At 52.0% G+C, this 17,073-nt stretch overlaps 1 protein-coding gene across 2 annotated transcripts in view; it reads right to left on the bottom strand.

The window, feature by feature from the left end:
* The window catches only part of PLCL2 (phospholipase C like 2), a 162,191-nt gene extending 145,124 nt beyond the window's left edge, over positions 1 to 17,067 (bottom strand). For both annotated transcript variants that reach the window (XM_014585091.2, XM_027769171.1), the window contains exon 1: positions 16,983 to 17,067. The gene's annotated coding sequence lies outside the window, so the exon portion shown is untranslated. The remainder of the gene's footprint in view (positions 1 to 16,982) is intronic.
* Positions 17,068 to 17,073: the final 6 nt, after the last annotated feature.

The raw sequence follows: 17,073 nt of genomic DNA, 5'->3' as shown, positions 1-17,073 counted from the left end.
GGTGACACTCGCTCGCATCGCCCCCGTGCCCACGCTCCGGGGCACCCTCACTGCCGCGATGTCATGAAGGAGAGGATTCGGTGGCGTTTCTATGGGAGGCTGTCAGGTCCAAAACACCCTTCCAACGCTTTCCCTGGTTTTTCCTGGAGTCTCCGGGCTCCTGCTCACAAAGGGGCTGCCGGGGCCGTGCCTGTCCTGACTCCGGCCAGCACGTGCTTGGTGGACCCAGGCCGTGCTTCCAGGGTGGCAGCCGGGCCAAGCCTCCGTCACCGGAGGGCGAAGCCGCGACTGCAGGGTGGACCTCGTTCTAAGGGCCAGAGGGCCAGGAGTCGGGCCACGCAAGCACCTCCCTGTGAAAGGCGCTTCGTTTTAAACACACCTGGTCCTCTCCCCGCTCCTCCCCCTTCCTCCCCTCTCATACATACACCCCCTCATCCCTGCCCTCTGGAAAACCAGCACGTTGCGGCATTAATGAAAAGAACCCATAGCACGCTCTCTCTACGCTCTCTCTATTCTCTCTCTCTATTTTTTTTTTTTTTTTTTTTGGCCAAGATCTCTGTCTTTCTCTTAGGTTTATTTATTTATTTTAGAGAAAGGAAGGGGAGGAGGAAAGGGAAAAGAAGACATGGGAGAAAAAGCCAGGCTCAGCAGGGCCCTCACGCCTGGGCCCCCGTCTCCCCAGTCGGGGTCACCACACGTGTGCACACCTGGCACACTCAGGGAGACCCCACGCAGACCTGGGCCTCCCCACAGAGCCCCAGCCTCCAGAGCACTGCATGAGCCCCGTACCCCCACAGCTGGCCTGCCCAGATCTTTGGGGAAAGTTCCAGAGTGAAATTCATGTCCCGGCGCGGGCCACAGGGACACCGCACAGCCCGGGGTGCGTTTTAGGACCCCTCTCAGGACTGGGCCAGTGGGCTTGGCCTAACCGGGTGGGATGAGAGCCATGGACACGAGGGACCCTCCACGGGAACAGCGGAGCCAGGCCAGCTGCCCACTGAGGCCCGGCACCATCTAGGGGTCACTGTGCTTCCCGGGGAGAGCCACAGAAAATGACCTCTCTGACGGTGCTACGTGCCCACCCAGGGGCCAGCGGCCAGGGGAGTGGGGACGGCGCTGGACGCCCACATGGCCCACCACCTGGTGGCTTGAAACTCACACCAGGCGTGTGTGTGCCCGAGGTCCCAGGGGGAGAACAGGGGAGAAGGGACTGCGGACTGGCCGGCCCGGGGGCGGGGGGTTCCTCACTTTCCCTCTCAGTGTTTCTGTGTCCTGTGTCCCCCTGCCCCCAAGAGCACATGCCCTAGAGCAAAAACCTCTTTAACAAAGGAGAAGCGGACAAGAATGTAAGCGGGCTCACCCAGGCGCAGGCGGAAGGGACCTGCCCCGCCAAAACCCAGGTCAGAATCAGAAGCCGGTCAGCAGCCTCGATCCAGCCCCGGCAGGGAGCCTGCTTCAGCTTCTCCACGCAGCCAGAGGCGGAGCCCACGGGCCCAGAAACAGCTTCCCGGGACCCCTCCACCATGCAGCTCCTCCGCATCCGCCTCAGGCACGGTTGCTGGGCCTGCAATGGGAGCCCGGGCGTACCAGGCCCCCCAGCAGTTCGCACTTGCATTTACCAGAATTTTGCGGTGACGACAGCGCAGGGCTCTTCTTCCTTGCCATCCCCACTGGAAGGAAAATTAGGGGGCAGGAGTTCTGCTGTCGTAGCGTTCCCCCAGCGGAGGAGACAGAAGTCTGTTCCCAAGGCCGGACAGGCCTCCCTTTGGTGCCTCTCCAAGGGGGGACAGAAGGGGACCCTGCCACGCCAAGGTCACCCACGGCCACTTCCAGGCCACGCACAGCGCCCTGCATCCCACCCAGCACCCACTGGAAACCAAACTGCTTAGACAAGCCTTGGGCGTGAAAAATCGTGTTTTCAGAGAAATGAATTTCAAAGGAATAGGGGGAAAAAATCAATGGGAAAAAACTGTACATTATGGATCCCAGGGTACAAGCTGCTGCCCTATCTGAAGATGATTAAACCTGAAACTGAAATCTTCAAAGAAAATAAATTCTTCACGTGAATACTCCTTTCAAACTTAAAAACCGTCCCTCTCTGGCAGAAACGCCCACTCCTTACGACACCTTTCCAATAAGAAACCAACGATTCTGGGCCAGCTTCATCGACGCTCTGCTTTGAGATTTTAAGTGAGGCAATGCATGGCGAAGGACGACAGGAGACTTTCAGATAACACAGGTCGAGCCGGGGCTGACCGACACCGAGACAGCCATGCGATCCTTCCAAACCGAAAACGAGAGGAAGTTTTGCGGACGAGGTAAGTCATTTTAACTCACCTCCGCCGTGTTCGAGCTACAGAAATCACGCCCTTATTTCATGTTAATAGCAGTTAACGGGTCATTTCTCTTTAAAAAGGTAAACGCTTACTATTTTTTCTTTTTTTTTTTTTTTTCAGTTTGCTAAAGCGCACATGTGCTCGCTGTGGAGAGGAGGAGAGGGGGAGACAAAGTGAGAAGCACCCCCAGGGAGGATGGCCACGCCACAATCCCTTCTCCCCCATCTTCCTCCTGGGATTGGAGGCGCACACACCCCGGCCACAGCTGCAGAGGGCTCTAATCTCCAGCATCCTCTGCGGGTCAGCTGTGGGATCAGACCCTGCGCTACCTGGGACCTGGTGTGCCTTCAGGAGCATAATTTAGGGGTCCAATGATCCTTCGTGCTCCCAGGAATGGTGGGCCTGAGAGCTGCCAGATTTTACCTGGAAATACAGAGAACAGGAGCTCTCCCATGCCCTGTTATTTGGTGGCATCTCGTAAGCCATCTTCGTCCTTGGCTACGTCACTGTCTGGCAGCCAGGGAGGCTGGGGACAGCAGCATAAACTCCTGGCTCTGGCGTGCAGGCCGCTCAGAGCAGCGTTCGTAAATGACAGTTATTCTTCGAGACAGAGGGACTATTTAACTAATGAAAATATCTTCAACATGACATTTTTCTTCTGCGACAGTGAAGACGGGTAAGATCCAGCTAACGGTGCCGTAAGGAGAGAAGCTTCTCTGAGTCTTCTCTTGATAAATGTCAGCGAGAACACAAGAGCTGCAGCATTTCTCCCCCAAGAATGCTGAAGGCCGGGCCAGCAGGTGGCGTAATGGCTGGGTCACCGGACTGCCACGTAGTCAGCTGCGGCTGCTGTGCCAGAGCCAGCTTAAAACTCATGCAGGGCATCTGTGCGTGCATGCCCAAAATCCGAGAGGAGAACAGAGGAGAAGGGACGGTGGCATGGCCATCCCCCCTGGGGGTGATTTCTCGCTTTTTGTCTCTCTGTCTCTCTCCAGTGAGCACACACTATGGCAAAAACCTAAAAAAAAAAAAAAAAAGCATAGGGACACCACAGAACCATTCTGTTCCTGCCAAACTGTCGGCATGCCTCTGGCCTCTGGCCTCTGGACAGGAGCCTCCCAGGCTGGGCCTCCCCACGGGGACACAAGTCTTCCTTGGTGCCTACTGGAGACTAGAGGGGGACACAGCCCCTGGCCGGCAGACGTTCCGGCAGGCATCCCTGGGAACAATGACGATCTCACAGCACAGCCGGGCTGGGAAGAAGGGTCCCCGAGGAACCCAGGCTACACACCAACCACTGCCAGCTCGGGCTGCTGCTCTGCCGCCACGGGAGTCCAGCGTTCGTCCCTCCTGACCACACGGCTCTGCGGGCAGGAGGACACGGCTCCAGCCTCAGCCCAGGGTCAGGACAGGCCACCCCAGCCCGCCTGCTGCCCGCGGTGAGGGGCGCACGTCACAGACCGGCCCTCACCCTCCCTGCATTGGTCAGTCACCCTCACACAGGCGCACCTGCTGACAAGTGTCCCGATCTGCTCCGAGGACCCAGCCATTCCACTGCACACAGGTGTGCCACCCTGCAAGGTAAGGTCAGGGCTCAGAGGAGCGCTTCAGGAGCAGCCGATGCAGCGCGGTGTCCGCACAAGTGAGTTCTTTGTGACAGCAATTCCTCCGGGAAGGCCTCCCTCCACTGGCAGGGTGCGCTGTGCACACGGGCCCATCCTCTGCTGAGGAAGGAGAAGGGAGGCCTAGGCCTAGAAGCATGGCCGCCCGGGGATGATCGCAGGCAGGCTACGGGTCCGAGTCAGCCACCCAGGGCCTTTTTGGTAACTGACATCACCTGGTCTTCCCTCGACCTGGACCAGACACGTTCTTGGGCAGCCCGCAGCGCAGCCCCGCGAAGCCAGGCCCTCTGACAACCTGCGTGCGGTTCGCGTTCCAGCCCGGCAGCTTGGGAACATGCTGGACACGTTTGTGTGCCCCATTCGCGCCCGATGGGGTGGAGAGAGGGAGGCAGAACGACCGGCATGACCAGGCCCCACCGGGTGCCCTCTGGCCCTCTGACGGGTGTGCGGTGGCGCCCTCTGGCGATGAGGAACAGGGCAGTCCGGCGTTTAACAGCTCGTGTGGCTCTCTCCAAAGTGACTAAGGGATGGAACCCCGGGTCAGTGTTCCACAGCCTCTCAAAACCCAGGCAACTCGACTCTCCGCAGGAAAAACTCCACTGAGGCAGTGTGAGACCTAGCTGTGTCCCCTACTCATCCCTCATGCAGGGCCACCAACTGCATGTCACCTGCAGGATTCTGAAGTCAACGGTCCCCTCGTACCTAATAGAGCTACGCTGGGGCAGTGGAGGGTGGGCATACGAGAAAGGTTCCACAGTGGGTCTTTTCTTTTTTTTGTTAAGAGAGATTTTTGCTACAGGGCGCATGCGCTCGCAGGAGAAAGAGAGAGAGAGACAGAGAGAGACAAAAAGTGAGAAAGCACCCCCACCAGGGAGGGATGGCCATGCCCAATCCCTTCTCCTCCACTGTCCTCTCGGGATTTTTGGCACACACGGGCACACACCCTGCAGAGTCAGGGACTCGAACCACGGGTCGACTACGTGGGAGTCCAGCAACGTAACCCTAGCGCCACCTGCTGGTCCCTCACAGTGGTTCTTAACCTTATCTATCCCTTCAGCTCTCTCAGGGCTCATGAAGAAACCTCCAGAGGTTCTGACTGAATTGAGCGGGGTGGGATCTGCCCAGCAGGGTGTTCTAAAATCCAGGTAATTCCGGTGTGTCCTCCAAGGACCCGTCGGAAGGTCAGGCGTCTTCCTCCCTCCTCCACCGGGAAGAACTGAGGAGGGGCAGGGGAAGCGCTCAGTGGAGCGACACTTCTCTGCTGCCACCTGAGACCTCAGGACGCTGCGCAGTGGTGACTAGGGTCCCGCTCGGTCCCTAGACGGGGCTAGCTGGTTTCCACCCTGTCCACTGCTTTGGGGACCAAAGCCCCTACCTGGAAAACCGTTATGCACAGGACAGGTGCCCACGAACGAGTGTCTCCCAGATCCTGTACGAGCAGCACTTTCTGGATACTAAATTCAAGTGCTCCTGCAGGGACTCTCGAAACCACTGCTGAATTCTTAAGAGCTCCAGCAGACAGCACCGTGGGGTAGGATACACGCAGTGGCCACACGCTCCTCACTCCTGTGTCAGCTCCCGGCCAGGCCAGGCCAGGCCAGGCGAGGCTCCCGGGCGTCCTCAGTAGTTCCAGGAAAGACGCCGTCCTCGCCCCGGCACCCCTCACCAGGCCGGCCTGCAGCTCAGAGTGCCAGCAGGTCTCCCTCGCACGAGCCGGGCAATGCCACCTCTCACAGACAGCAGCAAACCGCACAGGGCACTGCCCAGCACACGCCCAAATGCGACTTGTGTTCGCGACCGAGCTGTTTAGCCCGATGTGTGTACAGTGTTTTCTGTGAACCCACTCCGGAACCACCCAGATCCAAGAATCAAGCATTATGGGCACCCCGAGGCCGCTGGGTTCCCCCTCTCAGCTGTGAGCTCCCAGGGTGACTATTCTGACCCCTAGCACCCCAGGTTAGTTTACCTGCGTTTGAATTTCACAAAAGAATAAAAGATATTTGATTTTGTGTCTGTGTCCTTCCCCTCGACGTGCTGAGAGACCAGGCTGGAGCGTGCAGCGGGCGTCTCCCTTCCTCCTTCCCTTCCCTTTCCACTGCATGGCGTGCTCATTTATAAATGGGCATCTGGGTAGTTGTTCCCACCTTGGAGCTATCACACTTAACGCAGCTGCACGCAGCTGCCAGCACTCTGTGCACGTCTTCCAAACACCTGTGCCCCAGCGCTCCCTGGTGTACATCCAGTTAGAAAGACGGTGTGGTGTAGACACGGTGAGGTGCGTGGACTGAGGGAACAAGACGCCCCAGAAACAGACGTGCAGGTACTGGACCTATGACAACAGGCCGATGCAGATCAATGGGGGGGTGTTCCAAATAAATGGTGCTGAACCAACTAACCAGGTATTTACATTGAAAGACAATCTTGACCTGTATCTCATGCCATATGCAAAAATAAAATCCAAAAAGACTGTTGATCTTAACAGGGAAAATAACACAATCAGGGCTCTAGAACTTAAGTAAATGAATATCTCCATGGTCTTAAGCTAGGTAAAGACTTCTCACACAGGACACAAAAATAATAACCAAGAAGGAAAACACCAAAAAATTGAATTTCACTAAAACTAAGAATTGCTATTCTTTTTTTTTTTTTTTGCTATAGGGCATGTACACTCACCAAAGAGAGACAGAGACAGAGAGACATGGAGAATCAACCTTCAGGGAGGATGGCCATGCTGCAATCTCTTCTCTTCCATTCTTCTCTTAGGATTTTGGGCACAAATGCAACAACGCCTGGCATGTTTTCCAAGCTACCAGATCTGGGATTTGAATCTCAAAGTTGGCGATGTGGTATCCAGTCACCTTAATTACCACACCACCTGGCTGGCCCTAGGAATTGTTATTGACTAAAGACCTTTTTTTTCCTTTTTTTGGAGAAGTTTTTGCTATAGGGCGCGTGCGCTCGCCAGACAGACAGAGAGAGACAGAGAGACAGAAAGCGAGAAATCACCCCCCAGGGGGGATGGCCACGCCGCAATCCCTTCTCCTCCATTCTCCTCTCGGGATCTTGGGCACGCACACACACGCGCCCGGCGTGAGTTTTTTAAGCCACCAGGTCCGGGACGCGAACCGCGGTCGACTACGTGGGAGTCCAGCGACATAGCCATTACGCTAACTGCTGGTTCCCTTCACTAAAGACCTTTAAAGATAGCAAAAAGCAAGTCACATACCAATAGAAGACATTACCAATACATGTCATGTTTCAAAATATGTCATACAGAAAACATATCCAGAACATGTAAAGAAGCCCTACAAATCTAGTATTAAAATGTAAGAACAATTCAGTTGTTTAAATGGCAGCAGACGTGAGCAGGCACTTCTCAGAAGAAAACACCCCAGTGGCCAGGAGACAGGAAGAAGCGCTCGACATCGTCAGTCATCAAGCTTGGCCCCAGCAGCCACCGTAGGGGCACGGCATACCCACCGCACGGTTACTGCCATAAACCTAGCATGTAGGGGAACACTTGGGGCAACTGGAGCTTATGGCATCTGGTAGGCTGTGTCCGTTGGTCTAACAGTAGGACAATCACTTCCGGTACCTACGAAAGCCTTCTGTACACATGCGTTCCCTATGACACTGCGATTCTACCTCCAATATTATTTTCAATGTACAGGACGTTATTTATGGGAATATACACAAGCCACAAGAAACAAACAGGTCTCAGAAAACCATCAAACACTTCAAAAATAAATTCTTTTTTTTTTTGCTATAAGGCGCATGTGCTCGCCAGAAAGAGAGAGACAGAGAGTGAGAAATCACCCCCCAGGGGGGAAGGCCACACCGCAATCCCCTCTCCTCCATTGTCCTCTCAGGACCTTGGGCACGCACGCACATGTGCCTGGCGTGAGTTTAAGCCACCGGGTCTGGGACTCGAACCACGGTCGACTACATGGGAGTCCAGTGACATAGCCATTACGTCAACTGCTGGTCCCCAAACAAACATTCTGAAAGCAAGTATTTCATCAGAAATTCTATTAGCTCCAAAATAAAACATCTGAATAATTCTGTGGGCATTTAACATAAGCTATTAGCATGGATTGAGAGAAATTTTTTAAAATCTAAGCGAAGCACAGTATTTCCTTCAAAAATAAACATTAAGCCATATTAACAATCTGAAAAACTACATCCACTATGCCCACAGGATATCGGGGCTCAGAAGGGAGATGAAAAATAAAGGTAGCAGAAACCATAGGGACAGAGACATCCGGCTTGTGATTCTAACGGTAGCTGCAAGTGAGGTCACTGTCCCCTCTGTGGCCACACTAATGGGTCAAAAGCCTCAGAGGCTTCATCAGCCATGCTCATAAAAAACAGCCTACCCCTTCCTGGGCATGTTCAGCTTAGACGAGAGACACCTGCCACCCATCAGTCTCTCACCAGACAGACAGGACTCCTGCCCGCCTACCACTACATAATCTGGCTTGCTCTTAATCTTCCCTATTTATAAATGGAATCTTCAGGATATATTCATGTGTACACGCATAGTTATCTATAGCAAAAAAAAAAATCACAAAAATAGCTGTCTAGAAGACCACATCTCGCTCTATTAATACCCACGTACTGCAATATTACATAACAATTTGTTTCCAATTCTGTCATGCTAATATGCAAATACATGAATTCAACCACAGCTAGGAGCTGACGACTCCTCAGGAAGGCCTCGTGTATCTCTAACTACAAAAGAATTTTACATGAGCTCTTTCCGGTCTGAAAATCCCATGAATTTGCATTATTAATCACTTTTAAACCCAGCTTCTGGGTCCCTGGGATGTTACTATATACAATTTCTAAATGAGTACATTCAGTATACTCCACGAAGGGACGTTGTAGGTGTTATCATATTCTAAAATTCTGTAATTATTGGACAGTTTCAGGAGAATAACAGGCACAGATGCCCACAGAAGCCCACCTTCAAAAAAAAAAAAAAGTTACCAATTGCTGTCTGCTTTACCTTCCAGGACCTTGAAAAATGAGTATAACTATAAAGAGAAACAAAAACGGAAAATGAGCCTCCTGAAAATGTTTCTATTCCATCAAAGGAGCATGGGGAGGAACAGGACAGAACCAGGGTGCAGTGGACAGGACCGTGGCCGTGGCTTCGTGTCGGTTACGTATACATTCCATCCCCAGATTCAGCCACTAAAAGTCTAACTTTTCTAATTAAAAAGTAAGCATCTATTTCAAGATTCGCAGAACCTGCTATGATCAGGGATCCAGAATGGCTTGGACAAGGAGGAGGAAAGAGGAAAAGGATGCAGAGGAAGGGCACGATGGGACAGGTCAGGGTGAGCTCTTGGGGCAGTCGGACCTGGTCTGAAGGCAGGCTTTGCCTCTCACAAGCTCTGTGACCTTGCACGAAAATCCCCACACTTCACGGGACAGACTTCCTTCTCTATGAAGAGGATGGGAACGTGTCTTTGCAGGTTCTGGAGAGAACTGTGCGAGACGAGGAGACAGAGCGTCTCTCAGTGTCCCGGCTGTCATCCGCTATGTGCTGCAACAAGCCCACGCTTCCCAACGGTACACAACGAAGCACACCGAGGGCCCAGAGACACCCAACCTCCACAGCTCGGCCAGTACGCCACCGGCGTTTCCTTACGGGTCTCTTCCTTTATATGAATTCTACAATACTTCCCATTAATATCTTTCAACAATCCAATATGAGTGGCAATACAACTAAGTAATTTAGTTCCTTGAAAGGGAACAAAAACTGCAGGTATCACTTAGAGAAACAAAATACCCAAAACAAGATTAAATGCCTTAACCAACAAATCTGCCACGCTCGAAACCTTCACAGAAGCACATAAATCAGACATGTTCAAAGGTCTACTCTTACTTCAAGGGCACAGAGGGACAGGTCATTTATATCAACGTCCTGCAGAACAATTCCGGAACCGACCAGATTCCTGGATCCTACTTTCAGCGAAGGTATTTCCTCCCCTTTGATTGTTTTCAAAATTATGTACATGAAGTAAACAACTCCTCTGAGGTACACAGCTCACGGAATTTTATATTCCAACCCAAAGCACTTGGAGTTAGGTCTAAACAACATCTTCCTTGAATGCCTAAGGTAACGTGTAGCACTCCTGTCTACTTATGTGTCAAGACATTTATTCAACAAACATATATTTAAACACACGCTTTCTGCGAGACATTCAACTAGGTGTTTTTGCACACTCAAGGTAAGATGTAGCTGCCTGTGAGGCAGACAGAAATGGGGCAGGAGCAGATAAGGGCAGAGTGGTGATGGGAAGGCAGAGAAAGAGGCAATTCGGGAGCTAGCAGGTGGCATGGTGGTTAAAGCACTGGACACTTCCACGTGGCTGACCACGGTTCAAGTCCTGAACCTGGTGGCATACTTTCTCATATTCTCTCTCTCTCTCTCTGTGTGTGTGACTGGTCAAATTAAAATAAATAAATCTTTATTGAAAAAGAAGAGAAAAAGAGGCAATTCATTCTATCTAGCAGACTGAGGATAGCCTTCCACACTGAGAAAACAAAGAGGTGTAAACCTAAAGCCACGTGCAGGCCTGGAGGGCGGTCTCCCCGGCTCCAGCAAAGGTGGTACCTAAATCAATAAAAAGATTCTAAGTGGGATTCCCGTATAATCAACCGTGGTTCGCGTCCCGGACCTGGTGGCTTAAACTCATGCCGGACGCGTGTGCGTGCGTGCCCAAGATCCCTAGAGAAGGAGAAGAGAGGGCCCTGGGGGGTGATTTCTTGCTTCCTGTCTCTCTGTCTCTCTCTGTCTTTGTGGCGAGCACACGTGCCCTATAGCAAAACCCCTCCAAAGGAAAAGAAAAAAAGATTTGAAGCAGGATGACATTACTGACCATCTCAGAGAGTGAAAGCAGGCACTTGTAATAATTTTGTCAGGACCAAAGATGTAAATCGGGACTGTCCTGAGCCAATCAGGATAAACGGGTGTTCAGCAAACTCGAGGTGACGCTCGGTGCCCTCGGACTGAGCCGGGCTCTTGGACAAGCGTGGCTGTACACAGTGTCATGTTCGACAGGCGGGAAGACAGCCGCCTCTGAGCGCATTCTCTGGATGTCTAAAACATTTCTTTGGGCACAATTTGCATATTGCAAAACGGGGAAGGCGGTGCTAGTGATTTCCAATTTAAATGCAGCTAAAAGTGTCCGCTCGTCTCAGGATAAATTCTAAAGACAAAAACCTAAAATTCAGGAAAACATACTAAGTCATGCTCGCGCGTGCGCATTCCGCACCCTACATGCTCACGCATGGTCTCCCTGCACCTTCACAGCAGAGCTGTGGGAGGGGACTTGCACAACCGAGCGCTGACCTCAGTCTCTTGCCCAAGGCCATTCAGGGGAGCCGGCTTCTAATGCAAGCACCTAACTGCAGACCCTCTGTTTCCCGTGCCACTGTCCCGCCTCCTGACGAATCCCAACACACAACGAGGGACCTGGTGCAGCCTGGTTAGGATCGTGAGCTAGAACACGCTCTACCAGCTACTCCTGCCATGTGCCAGGCACTTGTCACGGGGCAGTGCCAGTGGCCGGGGAGACTTGCCACCTGCCCTGCTCTGCAGCTCTGGAATGGCAGGTGGCAAGCGTCTTCCCAGCAGAATTGCTGCAGAAGCTCAGCGTAATTAAGGATATATCCTGGGTGCCCTGAAGCTACCAAGTTATCCTGACACAAGGGAAACTGGCACCACAACTTCCCTGGTGGCTGTGACTTGAGCTGTCACCACTAACACCCTTATCCCAACCCATCACGATTATCAGTAGGGAAACCTGGCTGGGCAGCTTGCGAATGTAGTTTCAGATCCTGTGCCCCACTGGTTAAAAAAGAAAAATAAAGAGAAAAAGAAAAAGAAAAAGAAAAAGAAAAAGAAAAGTAGTTACATTAACCCAGAGTCCTGGTAGATGAGTTAATAACAGCAACCAAAATAATAAGGAATAGAGCATGTACTCTTATAGACATAAAGTTAGAGGAGAAACTACAAACGTTTTTTTATTCCTGCATTTAGGCCCTAAGTAATATTGCTTTATGTTGTTGACTATTGAGTCATGAATAACTTAAGCATAGAAAAAGAGAAAAAAAATAATAATAACAGTCTAGTTTAGATCCCTTGCAGAGCACACAGAACTATAAAAGGAAGCAAACAGGTTCTGGGAGAGAGCATTCTAAGAAAATCACTTAAGTGCCCAATATCAGCAATGAATAAAATGAACAGGGTAGCCCATCAGTTGCCTCTTTAGAGTTGGCGAAAAACAATCCAAATCAAATACAGCGATTCGAGGGGAGGACGGTTAACGGGGAGAAAAGTAAAAGCGGGGACCATTCATGCACTCTGATTACTTCTGAAAACCGAAAGCTCCCTGGGTGGGCTACAACAGCAGCCAGGCCTGGTCTTTCAACAGTTACCTTGTGGTCTAACATGCAATAGCGCCAGGAAGAGAAGAGCTGCTGAATGCCCACTAGATTTTTCTGACCTCAGTGACCCAGGCCGCCTATCTAGTCCGACCAATTCGCTCTGTGAGCCGGGGACAGTCGGCTTCCTACCTGTAGGTGTACAGGTTTGCTGGGCATGTAGCTGTCTTTACTATCCCCCACTCAGAAAGAAAGTCCGCAGTCAAGTGCAGATACTGTTTCTAAGATCCAGCAGAAGAAAACGGTTATTGAGAGCTTGTTATCTGTACAGAACCGGTAAGAAAACCCAGCTTCTGTCAGCAAGGAGCTTAGCTGACTTAAACCGTGGATCAAGATGATACGCACATGTGCGTTCTTACTGTTTCGTTTAAATGTGTGTACTAGATGTGAAAAGCCTGCTTATTCTCCGTGTGGGGGAGCTTGGTATCAAGACATGGGCATACATGTGGGCATAAACAGTAAAAGTATTTCCTCAGCCGGTAGGTGGCCTGGTGGTTAAGGTGCTGGACTCCCACATGGCCGACCGTGGTTCAAGTCCTGGACCTGGCAGCTTGCCTTCTCTCTTTCTCTCTCCCTCTCCCTCCCTTTCTCACTGGTCAAATTGAAGAGTAACAATAATTAAATTAAATAACGTGACAATAACTCTGTTAGGGAAAGTAAGGGCCGTCACCTTGGGCAAGGTCGGCCCACTCGTCACTGTGAAGTTGGAAGCCTGTTCCCCCAGCCACAACAGGTGACTCAACAGCCGCGGGCTACACGGTCCGTGCACTTCTTCCGCAACAGAAACAGAGACTCTTCCCACCCTTCCACATGCCCTGCATTTAAAGGGGGGAAATCAAACGCAGTGCCCCAAATCACCACGCCACCCTAACTCCACAGGAAATGCACAGTGCTGGGTGATCGGGGGACAGCGGGGTGCGCCAAACACAGGGGGTGTAGTGACCCGCTCCCGCACCCTGGGCAGGCAGCTGCCCTCCTAACTCTGGTTTCCTCCAACCTCTGCAGCTGCGGAAGGACCGAGTCAGTCAATGACAGCTCGTGCGGGCCACGTGTTCTGCCCACGGAAGAGCTTCGTAAATGGGGCTTGTTCTTACTGCGTCTGAGTCCCCGAAGAGGGCGACGTCTGCATTTCCCACCCACTGAGACAAGGCGCACGTCCACAGGAGCCGTGGTCTGGGAAACGGCGGAGGGCAAGACTACAAAGAGACCTGGCTGGACTGGGGGCCATGACACGGCTCTGTATTTTAACGGTGTTACTGGACTGTACGTGTTTGTCAACGCTCCCAGAATCTAGACAGCAACGAGTGAATTTCACTCAGTGAAAATCCTATCGCACTTTTTTATAGTATCAACCAAGGAATGAACTGATTCTGATGAAAACAAGCCATCCAAACTAACAGACATTTTAACTTCATTCACTTCTAAAGTTAGAAAGAGATCTAAGGCCTCAAGTGCTATTCCACGTTCTTAGACCCAGCTCAACTAGAGGCTCGAGCTGTCTGCAAAGACCGGACGCCACTGAGCAGCTAACCACGTTAACTTCAGCACAAAGCACGGATGGCATTGAACGGTGTGGTGAGATGAATTATGGAAAGAGAAAACGAAAGTGACGCTTGCACTTACTAGATTACTTCAGACGACACACACAATGGCTTCTTCCCTAAAAATCCAATAATGGGCCTCTGTAAAGAATCTCAAAGGCAAACTGCCGTTTTTGACAAGCTATGGCAAAGTAGAAAAGTCCCGGGGGAGGGGGTGTTCTATCATTAACTTAGCATCTCGGGGTACCTGGAACAGGTCCCACAGGGCTGCTTCCTCTGCACCGTCATCCGCCCGTTGTAAGAACCGAGAGACTTTCGGTATGGATCTACGCATCTATTCTGGCAGAAAGTGTACTTCTACAGCAATTTCTTACTCCACGCCTTATTTACAAATCAGATGGAGTAGCGGAGAGGTGACTGAAATGAGAAATATCACTGTGGCCAGCCCGCCATGTCATTCTGCACGGCCCGCCCCTGAGCAGCACTCCTTCCCGTGGGTGTCTCTCCGTCTGACTCGGGGACCCCCACCTGAGAGGAACGGCAAGACTGTAACAAGGATGGACGTGAGGGACGCTGGAAGTCCACGGCCCTGACGTGTCTCTGCTTCCCGGGAGCCTCCCAGTCCTCAGTTACCACCTGCCGGCTCACCTCCTCCCAGCTCCCCTCACAGACCACCTGACTGCTTGGCCCCCTGTAATGAGAAAGAGCATCCGGAGACGGGGGATGCCACTGCTGCCTGTCCCGGGGATCTGCGTAAGCTTTTTCCATTTCTCAACAATGGGGAACACAGTTTCTCTCTGAAATGCAGGGTTCAAGGAAACGACCTCTCCACTAGGGTACCGTCTCGACTGTGAGCGATGTGTAGAAAACGGCACACGAAATGCTTAAACTCTGACTTCTCGAGGCACCTCTTCTGGAAAACGTACCAATAGTTACCTGTTTAAACGCGGTAGCCGCTTTTCTCTACGGCCCGGATCGCATCAACTTTCAATATTAGTGCCAGAATTTTAAAGCACATTTAAGAAAACTGCAAGTTGAAAATATAGGCAAGAAAAAGGAGCCTGTCGAGTCACCTCAGGAAACGCAGGACAATGAACTGACCAGCAAACTGGCAGCCCCTGCGCACCTGTCTTAGGAGCTAACAGAGCGCAGAGAAAGCACGTGTCCCCTGTGTGTCTCCATTCGTGATTCGGTGTATCAAGCCCTTACTGTATTCTTGGGGCTCTGTACCTAGGGGTTCAGTGGTCAACAAGAAGCCAACTGCTGTCATTAGACAGAAGAAAAACGGGGGAGAAATACTTGGAAAGTTTCAGAATTCTATGTAAGTCTGAATGCCATTTCCAAACCCAGTGACTTCTGAATAACTAGTCACTTCCCCATGTGCTTCTGGAGATTTCAGTGAAGAAATATCTCCTGACCGATTGTGGGTCCCATGTATCAGAAATATCGACCATCTCCATTCTTCATCCCCCGTGAAAGTAAAATTAAAACACATGCCATTGTCATTCGCTGCGTGACACTACAGATCCCAGTATTAACGTGAACCGAACGACCTTTGCTTTTTTAATTTGAATGCAAAAATCAGGACTTCAGAACAACCAGGTGAAAGGAGTTAGGCGAGAGGTAGGCTGGTCCCTTCTCTGGAATTTTCATTTCCAATTTCATTACCACCACAACCCAGGGTCACCACAAACTTTTGGTAACAGACAGAAAGGTCACACAACTGCCAATACGATTGATTATCACACACACTTGAAGCAAAGTCCATGAAAATGCAAGCTACAAAGTAAAAGGAAAATGTCACCCGGAGCAATCTATGCAGAACGACACTTCCCTGAGTTTGCAGCTGAACTCGGGACACAGAGAGTTTGACACTCGATCTTGAAGCCCTCAGCTGTGCCCTTGTCCAGGCAGAAACTGTGCAAACTGATGACAAAGCGAAATGCCGCCTCTCAGCTCCTCTGACATGAAGTAGCAAGGGGGAGTTTTTCACCAGTTCAGAGCAGAGGGCGAGAACACCTTCAGGCTTCCCACACCACCGTAAGGTCTCTGCAGGGTCGATGAAATTTCAAATACCGCCAGTGCCAACTCCCCTCGCCGTGGCCCATTCTGCCCTCTGTCGCTCCTTATCAGCCACAGGAAGGGTGGGTGCTGCCCTGGAAACGAGTCTTCTACTTGCTGTCCTGACTGCCCCTGGGTTTTCAGAAACAGCGTTTTCATACTTGCTCCACACTGAGCCACAGGGATGAGCTAGTCTTGCTTAAGGCTCTGCTCTTAGCTCAACAACTTTTTTTTCTTTTCATGTCACAAGAACACATTCTAAAATGGAATATGGGAATAAAACCACCACAAATGCAGGAGTTTGGAAAAAGCACAGAACCATCTCTGCTAAAGTAACCACGCAAAAGAGAGCAAAGAGCATGCAAACTGCCCGCCAGAAGTTGGCAGACCTGGAGGCCTGCCTGTGCAGGGAGGAGAAGGCTGCATCGTGCGGAACTGGAAGCCTCGCGCTTCTGAGCCCAAGAAAGCGGAAATCTGCATTTGTGTTCAGAAGCCTACCCCGTGCCGGGTGAGATTGAGTAAGCGGAGGTTCTGCACGGGAAGTGTAGCCATCTGCATGCGGCAACCAACTATATCGGGACCAGAAGAAACCCATCACACCACCTCTCTTCACCTGGGGTGTTTAAGAACAGGTTTTCACGTAACCCTGGGCTTCCAAGCACAATAGCAGCCTTCCAAGGAGTCTGCTACCAGCCCAGGCTGCTCAGGCAGGTACGAGGCCCGGATGCCAGGCCAAGCTGGGAGAGGTGACAGCCCAAGTCCGCCCGGGGCTGTGGGCGCACAGCCCCTGAGCATTCCTATGCCATTGCATCCAGCGCCGGCCCGGGCACCCCCAGCACCCGCGCGCCGGCGCTCCTTGCTAGCGGTGCGTTCCCCCTCGGCCCCTCCCGCCACCCCCTCCCGGGAAGTGGGACCCGACCCCAAGGGCGCCCGGGGTGGGCGACGCGCGCCCCGCTCCCACCTACCTTGATGATGCTGCTCCGGCGGGGCAGGCCGCCCGGCTTGCTCTCCCGGGGAGGGGGACAGGGGGCCGGGCTGGAGGTCGGGGCGAGCGCC

The sequence above is a fragment of the Tupaia chinensis genome, unplaced genomic scaffold (genome assembly GCF_000334495.1).
Source record: "Tupaia chinensis unplaced genomic scaffold, TupChi_1.0 Scaffold148822_2, whole genome shotgun sequence".
Classification (NCBI taxonomy): domain Eukaryota; kingdom Metazoa; phylum Chordata; class Mammalia; order Scandentia; family Tupaiidae; genus Tupaia; species Tupaia belangeri.
This window is presented reverse-complemented; position numbering and strand designations above follow the sequence as displayed.